Source organism: Panthera leo, chromosome E1, assembly GCF_018350215.1.
Source record: "Panthera leo isolate Ple1 chromosome E1, P.leo_Ple1_pat1.1, whole genome shotgun sequence".
Lineage (NCBI taxonomy): Eukaryota > Metazoa > Chordata > Mammalia > Carnivora > Felidae > Panthera > Panthera leo.
Window position 1 is genome coordinate 31,647,464 of NC_056692.1, and position 8,015 is coordinate 31,655,478.

The window sequence follows — 8,015 nt, forward strand, 5'->3', positions numbered from 1 at the left end:
AGCTGGTTAGATTGAGGAGAATTTAAAGCATTGTGCAATGGAAAAGAACTTTTTTTTAACTATACAAACTTAAGTAAAATGTACTTTTCAAGCTGTTTTTGAGATATATTGATTGCTCCCCTGAAGTTGGCAAGCATCATGAGACTAATAAATTTTCTTAATGTTTCTGTTAATGTGACTGGTGTTTGCCTATTTCATGTTGCTCAGAGAGCCCAAGGAGATTGCAACTATTAAATGAGGTGTCTTGGTGATGATTAAAACTATTTGGTGAATAATGACAGAAAGATAATGAAAGAAAAAGATAAGGATGAATGATAATGATAGCTTCCATACCTTGAGCACTCTCTTATATGGAATGTACATTTGTTTTCTTGGTTCAAGTTTTCAATTTTCATAAAAAGGTAGTTTTCATTAAATAAATATTTACCTCATATACGTTCTGAAATAGTTGTGCTTTGGAATCACGTGTGGAGCTTTATTGAAAAAAATATATACCTTGATTTTACCAGCAACTGAGTGAGATATTGGGAATAAAATAATGAAATCATCCTAAGCCCCCACCAACAAGAAGCTAATAACTTAATCTGGGAGGGAAACAATATAAGCTGTAAGGCAGCGTGAAAAATGTTAGCAGCATGAACAGAATGCTATAGGAACACAGAAGAGAGAGCAAGTGATTTTGATTGGGGGTATCACTGAAAGCTTCACTGCAAAGGTAGCATTCAATTTGAACTTAAAGGACACTAAGTATTTCACCAGGCAGAGATAGAAATAGGAGAATGGATTCTTTGTCCCAAATTGAGAAGTATATCACAAGACCAGAATTATAATCCTTGAAAATATCGAGAATATCCATTCATCTATGGATGGACACTTGGGTTGCTTCCATATTTGGCTATTGTAAATAACACTGTAATAAACATAGGGGTGCATCTTTAAAAAAGGAGAATGGACTCTTATAATAAATAAAATTTTATGAACAGTCTTATTTTCTACTAGTGAGTTAGTAAGTGCTACCATGTGCATTGCATAAGAGTAACTATTTGGGGTAAATTTTTACTTTATAAAGACAACTTTGTATACTCAAGGCCTTCAATATTACTTCATATTTTACTTACAGAAGATTCTCAATTATTCTTGTGTAGATTACTCATGCAGTCAATTCTGTGAAGCATGTCTGAATTTTCAGATTGCCTTTACTTGTCCAGTACCTGATCCAAAATACCAAACATTCAACCAACAAATGCTGTGAGGCTATCTGTAACCAGCACATAGTCAGTATATGTTGAGAAAGTACTTGGGAGGTGAAGTCACAGGGACATAGGACAATGTTAGGAATAAGAAGGGGCATGTGTGGCTTGAAAGAGAATACTCAATATTATAACATAATTTTCTGTTTGAAAAATGGAAAAGAACTCTCTTGCTTTTGTAATGCAAATTACAAAGAGCACATCTCTCCCTGAGTAATCATAGCTGGTAGGCATACTTAGAAGATAGAGTGAAAAAGAATTCAGAGCAAGCAGTGTAAGATACACGTTACTTACCTGAAATGCTTTCCATTGTGTTCAGTGTAATTTATACTGTCATTTCTATCGCATATATAAATATGTTCCTTCTGAAACTATACATTTATTTTATTTAAAAATTAAACTCAAGTATTGGCTACGAGTAAGATTGAGTAAGCATAGTCCACTCTGTCTCTACCAATGAATACAGATCTAAAACTAAGACAGAAGGCATGGGGCAGCTGTTGTTGACTTTGAAAACTAAACAGTAGCAGATGGATTGGGTAAGAATACCAGAATTCAAAGTACCACCAAACTGGAGGTGCATTTAACACTTTTTATCCCTCAGGTCTCCCACTTTTTTTCACTGGCATGGCCACATTTGCAAATGTGCATGGCAGGGTAGGGTAACTGAACTGGCTGGAGGACTGAGAAGGGTTCCACAGGTGAACGGGAAGTACTAGGGAGATCATAGACAGGAAGAAACCGGGGAAAGTGATCCCATAAAATTGTGAACTCTTGGGCTCATCTGAAGCTGTCATACCTGAGTCTATTTCTAACAAGCATACCAAAAACATTGAGAACTGAAATAACAGACCACTTTCCAGGTCCCATACTGAACCAACCACTGGGAACATTCATGAAACAGATCCAGATAGCCATACAAAGACTTTGAAAAGGTTGAAAACCAAACTTAAAGAGAATCACAACTCAAAGAAAGTGAGTCAGAATTTGCAACCTGAACTTAAATTAATCATGACAATTACTTACAAATGAAAATTTCATTATTTCTCATAAGATTTGTACAAGACCCAGAATCTTATAATAAAATGTCCAGGATATGATTTATATTGCTTGACATATGAGGAACCATGAAAATATCGTCTGCATAGGAAAAGACAGTAGGCACAAAGCCAAGAGAATCCAGATGTTAGAATTATCTGACAAAGACTTTACACACTTATTGTAACAATGCTCCAACAAGTAAAGCCAAAAACTCTTTAAGATAACAGCAAGGAAGTTTCAGTAAAGAGAAAGAGGAAAAGAACCAAATGGAAATTTCAGAAATGAAAAAAGTAATTACCAAAAAAAACCTCCCAAAAACAAAAAACCCACTGAGTATACACTAGAGCAGAATGGAGATAGAATCACTAAACTTGAAGATTATCTATAGATATTGTACTATGTGGATACTAGATAAATAATTTTTAAAATATGGACACATTCTTAGATACTTAGATAATATAAAAAATTCTAAGGTTTGGGTTATTAGAGTTCCAGGAGCAGAGGAGAAGTGTGTTGCTGAAAAAATATTTGAAGACACATGGCTGAAAACTTCCCAAATTTGACACAAGACCTACAAATTCAAGAAGCCTAGTGAAACCCCAACTGGGGGCAGGGAGAGTAAAGCTAGAAATTCAAGCTCAGAAAATCAAACTGCTAAAAACTGAAGAAAAAGAAGACAATCTAGAAAGCAACAATATTACATATAGGAAAGCAATGATGCAGACGACTTCAGTTTCCAAATCAGAAACCATGGAGACCAGAAGGAAGGGACACAACATAAAGTGCCTTGTGAGGGGGCAGGGGAGACTCATCAATCCAGAATTCTATGTTCAGTGAAAATATCCTTCATGAATGATAGTGAAATAAAGACATCCTAGATGAAGGAAAATTCAGAGAAATGGCAACATTTGCCCTCGGACACCAGCTAGTGTTCCTGCTCCTAAGTACCAGAATTGGATAAAAATAGAGAAAGCAGCCCTAAAATACTTACCCACCTTCTCATGTCCCCCTAGCTCAAGGACCCTAACTGCTTGAGGACTCCTTTGAAGTTCCATTTGCCCAAGCCCAAGCAGATTTATGGAGAGGAGTTTCCTCTTCTTCCCAGGAAATAGTTCACTGTCATTGATAGTGCTTATGGACCCAAGATCGTACTTGTGATGGCAATATCGGCTGCCACTTTTGGCTGCTGGCGATTGGAATATCATTCATTGTGCAGGGGTAAAGAGCTCACTGGGGCACCAAGAAATTCTAGGGTAGTTGGGACGCCTGGGTGGCTCAGTCGGTTAAGTATCCGACTTCGGCTCAGGTCATGATATCACTGGTTGTGAGTTCGAGCCCTGCATTGGGCTCTGTGCTGACAGCTAAGAGCCTGGAACCTGCTTCAGATTCTGTGTCTCCCTCTCTCTCTGCCCCTCCCCTGCTCATGCTCGCTAGCGCTCTCTCTCTCTCTCTCTCTCTCTCTCTCTCTGTCTCTCAATAATAAATAAATGCTAAAAAAGAAAAGAAAAGAAAGAAAGAGATTCTAGGGTAGAAAATGGTGCAGAAGAGACTACACCCAGTGACTGAGAGGGCAGAATGCAGTAGCTGCTTTGTGTCTTCTGATACTTGGGTTAAATAGCAACCTCGTTGGTTTGAAGATACATGTTCAAAGAAATTGCTGGCTGATGTAAGCTTGCACTCCAGTCACACAGTCTCAGCTTCTCCTCTTATGCTTGCTCAGGCTCAACATGTAAGCCCCAGGCTGGCTTTGCTGCTGAAGAGAAGTCTGACCAATGGGGCAGCTCTCAGATCTACCAAGACCATAGACCTCTAAGGGTTACACCATTCATCCCTCCTGCCTCCACCTGCCTCGAGGCAAACACTAACATTTTGATGACAGTATTTATTTTCCAAAGTAATGAAAGAAAAGTGGTGTATAACTATTTAAAGAGTTAGAGGGAGGATCAATTCTTAGTTGGTTTGTAAAGGAAACTGCAGAAAGATGACAAACCCAGGTCTTACAATATAACATATGTAGCCATCTAACTGAAGGCTCTGCTTCTTGTCACTGCAATGGCTCAGAGTCTTCTTTGAGGCCAGGACTTCTACTGATTCTAGTTGCTCTTTATCACTGAGAGGCTTATTTTGCTGTTAATTCCTCTTTGCAAATGCCAACCAGGCTTCAAGGCTGAAGGACCCAATGGAATGGGTCACATTGCTCCTTATCTTCCATTTTGAACAGCAGTGCCACTGACTTTGGAGATCAGGCCTATGTGTAGGTAAAACTCAAAATTGGAATAGCTGAAAAGGGCCAGCCAGTGTGAGATGGAGGACCATGCTGGGGTCTCCAAGGAGACTCTCCCTCCCCTAGCATGTTGCAAGGCCCTGCAGCGGTAGGCCGAAGTGGGCTTGGCTCCCTCAGAGTGCCTAACATGAACACCTTACCCTGTCACTGGCCCTTACCCTCAAGCTGATCTTAATATACATATGGAAAAGAAAGTGAACTAGAATAGCCAAAGTAATGTTGAAAATAATGAAAAAGAGTTTGAGGGCTCACACTACTTGGACCCAAGCTGCCTTATGACAGTGTGGTACTGACAAAAGAATGGATATATAAACAATAGGAACAGAGTGAAGAGTTCAGATATAGACCCATACAACCATGGTCAGTTGTTTCAACAAAAGGATAGTCATTGGGGTGCCTGGGTGGCTCAGTTAAGCATCTGACTTTGGCTCAGGTCCGATTTTGGCTCACAGTTTGTGAGTTTGAGTGCCACGTCTGTGCTATTAGCACAGAGCCTGGAGCCTGCTTCGGGTTCTGTCTCCTTTTCTCTCTTCCCCTCCCCAACTCATACTCTGTCTCTGTCTGTCTGTCTCTCTCTCTCTCTCTCTCTCTCTCAAAAATAAATAAACATTACAAAAAGAATTTAAAGAATAAAAAAAAGGATAGTCATTCAACAAATGATCCTGGGACAATTGGACATCTAGATAGAGGGGGAGAATGAATCTACAGACAGGCTTCATAACATATATGGAAATTTAAAAAAATAAGTCAAAATGGATCTACCTGAATGTAAAATCTATATCTATGAAACTTCTAAAAGAAAACATAGGAGAAAATCTTTGAGACCTTGGGTTGGGTTGGAGAAGTCTTAGGTATGAGATCAAAAGCAAATCTATAAAAATGGAAAAATTTGTCCTCCTCAAAATTAAAAATATAAGCTTTTTGAAAGAGTGCTTTCAGAGTAAAGAGATAAGCTACAACTGGGAGAAGATACCTGCAAAGCGCATGTCTGACAAAGGGTTTGTTTCTGGAATATAAAAATGACTCTTAAAACTCAATAATAAGAAAACAAACAACCTGATTTAAAAATGAGCAAAAAATTTGATCACTTTAACAATGAAGATATATGGATATTGAATAAGCACATGGAAAAGATGATCAATATAATTAGTTGGTAGGAAAACAAAGTTTAAACCATGATGATAAGAACTGGCAATAATAAGTGCTTACAAGGACATAGAGCAACTAGAATACTCGTACATTGAAGGTGGGAATGTAAAAAATACTACAACTACTTTGGAAAATAGTTTTCCACTTTCTTATAAAGTTAAAAATACACTCATCATATGACTCATTCATAAGTATTTACAGAAGAGAAATGAAAGCATATGTTCACACAAAAATGTTTACACAAATATTTATAGCATCTTTATTCTTAATTACCCCAAACTGGAAACAACTCAAATGTCCTTCAACAACTGAACAGATTAACAAGGGTTGATACATCCTTACGAAGAATATTTCTCAGTAATAAAAGTGAGCAAAGTACTTATGTAAGTAACAACATGGTAGGATATTAAATGCATTATGCTGAATGAAGGAAACCTGACTAAAAAGACCACTTCCTACATAGGATTCAATTATATGACATTTTCAAAAGGGAAAAGCAATAGGAACACAAAAGAGTTCAGTGATTTAGGGGTATAAAAGGTGGACTGGGGGCGCCTGGGTGGCTCAGTCGGCTAAGCAGCCAACTTCGGCTCCAGTCACGATCTCGCGGTCCGTGAGTTCGAGCCCCGCATCGGGCTCTGGGCTGATGGCTCGGAGCCTGGAGCCTGTTTCAGATTCTGTGTCTCCCTCTCTCTCTGACCCTCCCCCGTTCATGCTCTGTCTGTCTCTGTCTCAAAAATAAATAAACATTAAAAAAAAAAAAAAGGTGGACTAACTGCAAAGGAGACAGAAGATTTAGGGGAATGATGAAATTGTTTTATATTTGGTTTTGGTAGTAGTTACACAACTATATGTGTTTGTCAAAGATCAATGAAGTATACACTAAAGAGGATGAATTATACATGTGCAAACCACACCTCAATAAACTTATCCACAAAATTTTTTTAAAACTACCACTTCAACTGAAGTTGCATCAATTTTTCTTAAACACTGAGTTGAACTGAGGAAACTATTAGTGTAATATGTATTCACAATGATACAGCAATGCTAGGCTCATGAGCGTAATTTTTTGGAAAAAAGAAAAAAGTTCATCAGTCAGGGAGAAGCCGGAGATCGTGGTATATCATTTACCTATAAGCATTGGCTTCTAAAACAGCCCAGTACTCTATAAGAAGGCATTAACCATGTAATAAGGGAGTCAATTAGGTGGCAAAATGTTGATTACACACCAGATATTTACCTTGCTTTATAAAAATTTTAATGCTCTTCGTGAAGTTATTTTGTCCCATATTGAAGTTCCTCAGTTGTCAACAGGAGAGAGCCTGGCTGGATTTAAAGTAGGAACACATTTTTTTTCTGTGCTTTCCTAAAGACTTAGTGCTTCAGCTATCAAAAAAGTATAACTTTCAGCAAAGCTTGGTATAGTCGTCTGATATATTGAAGTTTTGAATACATTGAATCTGAAACACCAGCATTATTTCTCTTTATGATTTACTTTGAACATACAGAGCCAGAATCCAGCTATGGATTCAGCAAATTGTCTCTTAAAATGCCTCATCATTTTCTTGTCTTAATGAAGCTTATAAAGACAAGGCTCTTAAAAATTATTTCAAAGAAAATACCCAAATCCAATCTCTGCAAGATGAATTCAGGCAATATTTTCCTGATGTCGCTCCTGAAAATGCCATTTAGAAGGTTATGAGAAAGGCTTTTCTTACTAATGTTGAGTCATTGCCAGATTTTAAGAGGGATTTTAGAATTCAAATTTGATGTAGCTGTCAAAAAGAATATATGGAACGTCACTTTGGATATTTTGGGGGCAAAATATCTCTCTGTTTGTCACAAGAGAAGAGGATTTGAGTGTCATCTATTTTCATCAGCATACATTTGCAAAGTTATATATTTTCCTGTACTTTTGCCTCTGAAAGCAAAGTAGTATAGTAGGCTCAGTGGTAGTTATTAGTGTCATGGCTAGATACTCTGGTTCTTTGTTTTTTAGCATATGATAGAATTAACACTTCCTGACTCTGTTTTGCTTGTTTGTGTGGTGTGTGTATAGTTTTAGATAGTTATGAGTGGAAAGGAGGCATGACTCTTGCAGGCTGAACATTTAATGCCAAAGTAAGATACCCTAGAACTCTTTCCAACTGCCTTGGCCACCAGCTATATTCACTTCCTAAGGCTGCCATAACAAATTACCACGAATTGGGTGGCTTAAAACAACAGGAATTTATTCCATCAGAGTTTAGGAGGCCAGAAGTACAAAATCAAGGTGTCCGAAGGCTTGGTTC